This window comes from Mandrillus leucophaeus, unplaced genomic scaffold, assembly GCF_000951045.1.
Source record: "Mandrillus leucophaeus isolate KB7577 unplaced genomic scaffold, Mleu.le_1.0 Scaffold535, whole genome shotgun sequence".
In the NCBI taxonomy this organism is placed as follows: Eukaryota; Metazoa; Chordata; class Mammalia; order Primates; family Cercopithecidae; genus Mandrillus; species Mandrillus leucophaeus.
Genome location: NW_012105753.1, coordinates 1,449,397 through 1,458,542, shown reverse-complemented (window position 1 = coordinate 1,458,542; position 9,146 = coordinate 1,449,397). Strand labels below are relative to the sequence as shown.

General features: G+C 41.1%; 1 protein-coding gene across 1 annotated transcript in view; it reads left to right on the top strand.

Moving 5' to 3' along the window:
• The window catches only part of ALPK1 (alpha-kinase 1), a 148,818-nt gene that overhangs the window by 5,500 nt on the left and 134,172 nt on the right, over nt 1–9,146 (top strand). The window lies entirely within an intron of this gene.

Here is a 9,146-nt window from a genome sequence, read left to right as displayed (position 1 = left end):
ATGTACACAACTATTTACATAAAATGGTATAGATATAAATTCAGAAATAGTCTAAAAGTGATTGTTGTCTTATAGTGATAGATTGTCTTTTTCCCTTCCTTCTCTCTATTTCTTTCTACATAACATGATATTCTTACATAAGATTTTAAAATTATTATATAATACACTTACATCATTTTTTGAGAAAACAAATGTAATTTATTAAATAGAACTATATTGCTATTATTATATAGTAAATAAAACTATGCAGCTTTGGAAGATAAAAGTTTTTCCTTCTTTTTATTTGGCATACAAATAACCAGCTACATGAAAGAAGAGAGGACTGAGTCTTAGTGCTAGGAACAAGCGGGTGCAGCAAAGTCAGTGAACAGAGAAGGAAATACCAATGGAAACACTTACTATTGGTTCATTTTTCTTGTGTTGATTGCTTCTCTGTCAACTGTAGCTTTTACTTCAGTCTAATAATTCTTTTGGCTTAAAAATAATAAAAAAAAAAAGGCAGGGAAGGGGGAATGGAAACTTGGCCTGACCTGTGTGCAAGTAACTTCTTAACCCATTTCTTGTTCTTATGGATTTCCATATTTTGGATTTAGTAATTTATATCTGCACATAATGTACTTATATTCAGTTTTGTCATGTCTTTGTATATGCTCCTACTGCACTTCAAAGTGCATTGTGTCACTGGCTCACCCTGCACTACTTTGACCTTAACCCCAGCACATCTGGTTACTGTGGTGCTTTCTCCATCAGTGCATAATATGCACCCAAAATATCTGCAGAATTGCCAACAAAAGCCTTGTCCATTCATAATTACCTTTTTTTCTACAAAAAATTTTAGAACCTCATCATGTGTCCTTTTAGTTGGCATTTCTTCACAATAACTTCAGCTCTAATTAAAGTTTGGACACTGCTGGTCAACCAGTCATCATTTTCCAAGATAACTATATCATTACCAAGAAATTTTCTTCCCTGAGGTCATGCCCCGAATAATTATTGTGAAAGATAATAAACTGTAAGTGGTAACATCTCTTTTGAGATATTAATGTATTAGGTTTGACATACACTTCTGAAGATTGCAGGTTACTCAATAAGCAACATTTGAAGCCCTTTGAGCCTAGATTTCCTGTTACTCTAAACCTACCCTCTTCCTTGGGACATGAGAAACTTGGTTTAGGCTTCTGAAGGTACAGCTTGCCAGGGCAGCTCAGCAGCTGTTAGAAGCACCCTTACTGTGTTAATTCCGTGCTATACAGACTCCTGCACCATTATGTAGATAAGGTTAGGCTCTCCTTCTAGCCTTCTGCTCTTTCTAGCTCTCTGTGGGGCCTTCTTGGGGCACATCCCTTGAATATATTTTCACTCAGTACAGTGACCTCCGATCACCTTATTCCCAAGCACGTGTTCTCACCAGAATGTTCATCAAGCACTTGTGACAGAGACTTGTAGGAAGAGAAATGCTCTGGGGCATTTGATACATGGGATACAGAAGATACCATATATTCTGCAACAGCAGTCTCACATTTTATTTATTTATTTATTAGAGAGGGTCTCGCTCTGCTGCCCTGGCTGGAGTGCAGTGATGTGATTGTGATCATGGCTCACTGCAAGTTCTACCTGCAGACTAGGCTCACATTTTAGAGCCTGAGTGAGCTATCGATTCATAGATGCATTTTCACCCCATATCCTCCCATCATCCAATTCCAGTGTCTTTGAGGACAACTGAACCTTCACTCGATGACCTCTTTCACTCAAGTGAGTCAAAAAGTGACTCGAAAACCTTTCTCCTCCTTCACCGCTGACTCTCAGATTCACATTCTGGAGCTTACAGCCCCTGAGACAGGGTCTAGCTCTCAAATTTTATACTTCAGTATCCAACTCCCTAAAAAACAGCCTTCGTTCTTCATCTCTGCTTTCGTTAGCCCATCTGTCAAGACCTCTAGGTGCTGGTCCCCGCCCTCATTTCTCCCAGTCACCATTCCTCTGAGCCATCACTAACCTGTTCCCACAGGCCCCTCAGTCCTTAAGCATAATGATTAAGCACAATCGTAAGTGCTTAATAAAGGGTAGTTAATATCACAGTGACTACCACCATGGCTACTATTTTTCCCTTGGTTTTCTGCTCAGCCTATTCAACAAAACCCCAGCTCTTAATTAATCCACCCACTGCCTTATCTGCTCCCCCATCTGGACTCCTAAAGGCTTCTGGAGAAAACGCCACACAATTAATGCCACTAAAATTCTTGGTCACACTCTCAGCTGGACCCTTGGTGCTACCTGGATGGGCAGCTTCCCGGGTCACTCCTCTCAGGGACTCTTCTGAAAGTTTTTCATTCTCCTCAAGCCTCAGTTTTGCCACCTCACTTCTTACTCTCAGCCTAAAAGCAGGTAACTCCACCAACTTCCTTCCTCCCCTTCCCCTGCCCTCTACTTAAAAACCTCACACAACCAGGGCACCTCTGCCTCTTTCCTGTCTATTTCAGTAAAAAGGGTGTCCTGCCTCCCCAAGACAAAGCAAACCAATCCTTACAACTGGAGTCTGTTCCCTTCCTTTTTTCCTCTTTCTGGAGGATGCTGCCTTCTCAGCCCTCTGCTGCGTTAGTAAGCATGCTTAAGTGTGAGTATCCTGAAAAAAGCAAACAAACAAACGAACCCCTTTTTGTGGCTGCATCCCTCTTGGGCTACTTCCCTTTCTCTCCTGTGCCTTTCAGCCACACTTCTCCATAGACAAACCTCTACTCCTCGGCTCCATTTCTTCACCTTTTACTTCTACCTCCCTGCAATCTGGCATTTGCCCTGAACTTACTTACATTCATGTATCAGAGGCTTCCCAGGAGACAAACCCAAAGGCTGATTTTTAGACTTTATTTTCTCTCTCTCTCTGCAATTATGACACTATTATGATACTAACTCTTTTTCTCTAAATTCCCTCCTTTGGTTTCCATATCACCTTGAGTGATCTTCCTGCCACATCTGATCTTCTGATCTTTCTCCCACGTCTCTGGCTGCTCTTACTTCTCTATTTTATTTCTCTGCCCCATTATACATGTTAGATTCTGCTCTCTACCCTCTTTCTCTCTTGCTGTATGTTCACCTTGGATGTACTTAACACTAACATATTAAAGGCCCTGCCATTCCTCTCCCTGAGTCTAGACTCCTATCCAAATGCTTACTTACCATTTCTACTGTGCATTCCACAGGCATCTCACATCTAACATTTTCAAAATTGAACTCATCATTTACTGCCTCCACCAGTACTTTTCATATTACTGTCTGGCACTAAAATTCACCCTAGATTCAGCCAAGCCAAAAACTTTGAAGTCACCCTAGATGTCTTATTTTTAAAAAAATCAACAATAGCTAATCAATTTTGAAGTCACATTGATTCCATTCTCTAAATATCTTTTGAATCTACCATATCGATCCATTCTCACTTGGTTCAGGCCCTCAGCATCCTGCACCATACCCTGATCTCCTCCATCTCTAGTCTGGGTGCAGGGCTGTTTTTGAACAATTTGTATCAGATCATGCTGTTCAGAGGCCTCCTTTTCTGAGCACATATCTTTATAGCCTTCTTGCTTTCCCAGCTACATGCTTCTCCAGTCACATCTTTTATTCCTCTCCAACACCCCAGATGAAGCTAAACTTCAGTAGTGTCAAGCTACTTGTTCTTTCCCAACCATGCCATACTCTTGTCACCACTATTACTTTTCCTGCTTGCAAGACCATTTCCTTCCTTTGTGGCCTATTTTATTTCTAGGACCCAGCTCAAACATCACTACCCCTGGGAAGACTTGACTTATATGACTGCTTTCTACCAAAGTCAGTGGCCACTTTGTCCTGTTAGGTTAGCCATTTCTTAGGACCCAGAGCTTTTCTCTACTCAAGAACTTACTGAAATAAGTTGTAATGATTTCTTCTTCATCTCTGTACACAACAAGCTCTTTTTGAAGATCAAGACTATATATTTTTTTATCTCTGAATTCCTAGTACCTAGCCCAAAGCATGACACATTGTAGGTGGACAATACAGATTTGCTAAATAAATAAAATTTCATGGATCTCTACTGTCCTACTCAATTTTTTTCTGTATTGTCCACCTACAATGTGTCATGCATTGGGCTAGGTACTAGGAATTCAGAGATAAAAAAATATATAGTCTTGATCTTCAAAAAGAGCTAGTTGTGTACAGAGATGAAGAAGAAATCATCACAATTTATTTCAATAAGTTCTTGAGTAGAGAAAAGGTCTGGGTCCTAAGAAATGGCTAACCTAACAGGACAAAGTGGCCACTGACTTTGGTAGAAAGCAGTCATATAAGTCAATGAGACTTAACACTGTTAAAACTCTCTAGCTCACAAAGGAAATTTTCCCCATGGGTTAAATTGAAAAATTAATTCATAAATTCATCAACATAACACTTGAAGAATGGCATCTATTTTCTCATAAGTATATAATAACACCTGCTCAACTAGAAATGGTAGAAGGTTGTAACATTTGAAAGGCTCCAGATCCTTCCAGATGCCTCCTTTGATTTGGTGTTACATAACAAAACAACACACCCTGAATATTTGCTCCATTTAAATATATTTAAAGAGTCCCAAAATGAATACTATAGATTCTGTATCAGCAGGTGTGTGTTTTAAAGCAGCTTATCCATAGCATGGCCAAGTTTTTGCTCTTGTTCTTTCAGGTTATTTAAAAACAAGACTTTACTATCTATTCAAAATAACACCTAATCTAGGATACCTTTATCAAGTGTAAATGGGAACCTGTAGGACAGGATGCTTTTAATATGATACATTGACTGCCTGTGTTAGTATCAGCTTTGTCTCTTCCTTGCTTTTTGGCCATGACCAAGTTAATCACTAAAGGCCTTAATTTTCTCATCCATAACATGAGGATAACAACGTCCCTTTTCCTTAAGTTTTTTTTTTTTTAATTGAATGAGTTAATATATTAAGACCCTTATAGCAATGCTTGATAGAAACAAATTGAGTCTACGTATATCCTGCTGTAGCAGACCAGGCTGGCACTGATCCCTGGTCACCTGCTGCTGAACTTTGGGAGGGTGGAAGTAGCACTACAGAATCACAGAATCGAAAGGGACTTTAAAGACTTTAGCAAAAATCCCCAACTTTAGATAGGAGGAAACTGAGGTCTAGCGGGGAAAGTTGACTTCGCAAGTTCACACATAGCTGGTTTGTGATGGAGTCGGGATTAGAACCCAGGTTACCTAGTGTGCAATAAATGCAAAAAAGCACTCACTTGGAAGCAGGAGATTTACCATGTGGTTGGGATCCACCATGAACTGGATAGATCATGGGGTGGAGGAAATCCATGAGCAGGCAGTGTTTAAAGATGTAAGGAAGTAGACCCCTTCTCCCACCCTAAATGACACTCTCATCTGTTCACCAGTGCTGAATAATGATAGTTAATAACAATAAGTGGCATGCATTATTCTTCAATAAGTATTTGTTAAGCATGTTCCGTGTGTCAGCCTTTCTGTTACAATGCTTATATACGTTATCTTAATATTCACTACAGTTTTATGAGTTGACCATTATTGGTAGCAGTATTTACTCAATAAATGGTAATGATTACTATTTCCACCTCCTTGCTATGCTAGGCTGTTAGCATGACTCCATCTCTCTACCTCAGGCTGCGTGCTTAATCCGTTCTAACCCTGCTGGTTACCAGAACTGCCAATTGTCTGTTTAGATCTGCTTTGCCTGAGATGACACACTTGCCAGAGCACACTCTCCCAGAACCTGAAGCCCTGTCTGTCCTTCAAGGTGCCTTCCTGACTTTCACAGCCAGCTCCAGGGGAGGTTCTAGCCTTACCCCACTCCCTCCTTCCAGCTATCAACTGCGCCATGCCTGCCCGATATCAAGATATCAGAGATCTTTTCTAGGAAAGGGTTTTGATAAAGGTTGGCACTCACCGATGATGCTTGCTATCGGGGTTAGTCATTTGTGTTAAGTAGGTCGGGGCAGGCAGAGTGGTGAGGATGTCCAGCTTTAAAGCAAGGCTGAAAGAAAAACAGAAGTTAGTACGTGTGGAAACATTACCACGTTAACTGTAACATAAGTGAGAGGAAGCACACACACCAAAACACGCAGGGGGACACAGTGTTTTGCTAAATCATTTCTGAGTACACCTGGGCATCTCAATCTAGAGGCACAAAGACTGGTCAGTTGTAGTCAGACAAAGAATACTTAGTTAAATTTTGAAAACTTACACTCTTTAAAATTTCATTATAAATACTATAGCTATACAAAGAAAAACTAATAAAATATTCATAGTGCTTATTTCTTAGTGGGATCATAGATAATTCTTATATTCTTTTATATATTATTTTTCTCCAGATTTTTTTACAATGACACTGTTTTGCTTTCTAATGATACTATGTTTCAAAAATCTAGATTTTTTTTTTTTTTTTTTTGAGATGGAGTCTTGCTCTGTAGCCCAGGCTGGAGTGCAGTGGCGTGATCTTGGCTCACTGTAAGCTCCGCCTCCTGGGTTCACACCATTCTCCTGCCTCAGCCTCGCGTGTAACTGGGACTACAGGCTCCCAGCACCACGCCTGGCTAATTTTTTTGTATTTTTGGTAGAGACGGGGTTTCGCCGTGTTAGTCAAGATGGTCTCGATCTCCTGACCTCGTGATCCGCCCACCTCGGCCTCCCAAAGTGCTGGGATTACAGGCGTGAGCCACCGCGCCTGGCCTAGATTCTTAAAAATATATTAAAGACAACTACAGCACAGAGACTCTTTAAGATTTTAATGATTTAAATACTTCTTTATCTAGCCCTTGTCAGAAATCTGGAAACATTGAGTAGGCTGGTAATACCTCTCATTTGCAAGCCAGTAGTTATTGTGTGTGAAAAAGGAAGTCACAGTGAAAGAACAGAAAAGCCTTAGTTATTATGCGGCAAACAGGTTTCAGAAGTCCCACAGTGTCTCAAGACAGTTATCCCCGCAAGTCATAGTTGTCAGGAGAAAACCTTGTTAAGACTACAGCTGCCCATGCACAAATTGAAAGTGAACAGGAGGAAGCCAAGCAGTTCCTTCCAGCCAAGTTCCTTCCACAAGGCATGGCCCTTCCGGTCACCCCACCTGCTCCTATTCAGCCTCTTTTGAATGCCCAGCTCATCAACAGTTGGCCTTTCATTTCACTCTGCTGACAAGGTTCAGTCATTAACAGAGGCCAACCAGGGGTTCAATGTGAACTCAAGTGCAGATACCAAGTTAACATTTGAAAATATGCATCTGAAGTTTAAGGTGAAGTTTGGGCTGGAGATAGGAATTTGATGATTACTAATACATATGTGGTATTTACAACCATGAACTGAATGAAATCACCAAGGAATAGGTTTAGATGGAGAAAGGAAGATAGTTTGAGACTGAGCCTTTGCATATTCCAACATCAAGGGATCTAGAAGAAGAGCAGGAACCAGCCAAAAAGACTAAGGAGTGATCAGTAATACAGGAGGAAAACCAAGAGAGTATGGTTTCCTGGAACACCGCAGAGGAGGGAGGTTCTATGTCACACATTTTTGGCAGGTCAACTAAAATAAGGAGTAAGAATTGACTGCTAGAGGCCAGGCATGGTGGCTCACGCCTGTAATCCCAACACTTTGGGAGGCCGGGGCAGGCAAATCACTTGATGTCAGGAGTTCGAGACCAGACTGGCCAACATGGTGAAAACCCATCTCTACTAAAAATACAAAAATTAGTCAGGTGTGGCAGCAAATGCCTGTAATGGCAGCTACTCGGGAGGCTGAGGCAGAAGAATCACTTGAACCTGGGAGGGAGGTTGTAGTGAGTCAAGATTGCCCCATTGTTCTCCAGCCTGGGTGACAGATGGTGACTCCATCTCAAAAAAAGTAATAATAATAATAATTGAGGGCTGGATTTAGCAACATGGAGTTGATCAGTGACTTTGACAAAATTAGTTTCCGTGGCATAATGGGACAAAAGTCTAATTAGAATGCGTTTAAAAGAGAATGGGAAGGGAGAGGTTGGAAGCTCAAGTAGAGACAATTCTTTCAAGGAATTTTGCTAAAAAAGACAATAACTACTGATGAAAGTGAGATGAAGAGATTTTTCTTCTAAAATGAAAGAAATAATGGCATGCTTGTAAACAGATAGGAATGAGCCAAAGGACAGCAAAAGCTTGACGATGTAAAAGATTGAGAGAGGAAGGAGAAATGCTGCTGCCCTTGAATAGAAACACAGGTGGACTTAGTGCCCAAATGGAGTTCTTGGTTTTAGATAAGAGCATGGGTGGTCCCTCTCTGGTAGCCAAAGGGTTGACAGAGTATGGGTTGCAGCTGCCGTTAGATTCGTAGAAGGGAGTGGTAGCCTGTGGAAGTCCTTGTCTGGTAAGGATGAGGGTGGAGGAGGAAGAGACAGAATGAAATAGTCACCTAAGTGAGCAGAAGGTAAACAGATCATAAAAGAACAGTAAGAGTTCAGGAATAGGATCCATAGATTCGAGGTCCCAGTGGGATTTTAGGATTGTTGGATTTTGGAGACTAAAAGGGGACAAGATGGGTACTAGTGAATAGAGAGAGAGATTCATGAATTCGAAAATCTGGAAGAGTTGCTGTGATTGATGATAACAAAGTTTAGGCTGTATGACCATGGAAGTGAATGACTGAGGTTGTGTCAAGGACATCTTTGGAAGAAACTATTTTAAGGAACGGAGAGTCCTGGATCATCACATGATTATTGAAATATCCAAGAATAAGAGTGGTTTGTGGAGACCAAGTGATCCAGGAGCCAAAATGCCCTGAGAACTGGCAGCTGATAGCAACAATGAAGGGCAGTGGGAGAATAGAATCTGGTGACATGAATTCCAAAGTTGGGGATAGGAGTGTGTGAAAGCAAGGTTCATAAGTGGCAGTTAAGAACAGGAGACCTCTATCTAGGATGGTGGTTTAGGGGCTGTAGGAGAATAAGCTGGCCTTTGAGAGGGTTATAGGAGAGGTGAAAAAATGTAAATTACTGGGAAGAGTAATCCATTGCCTTTTTTTTTTTTTTTTTGAGACAGCCTTGCTCTGTTGCCCAGGCTGGAGTGCAGTGGCCTGATCTTGGCTCACTGCAACTTCTGCTTCCTGGATTCAAACGATTCTCCTGCCTCAGC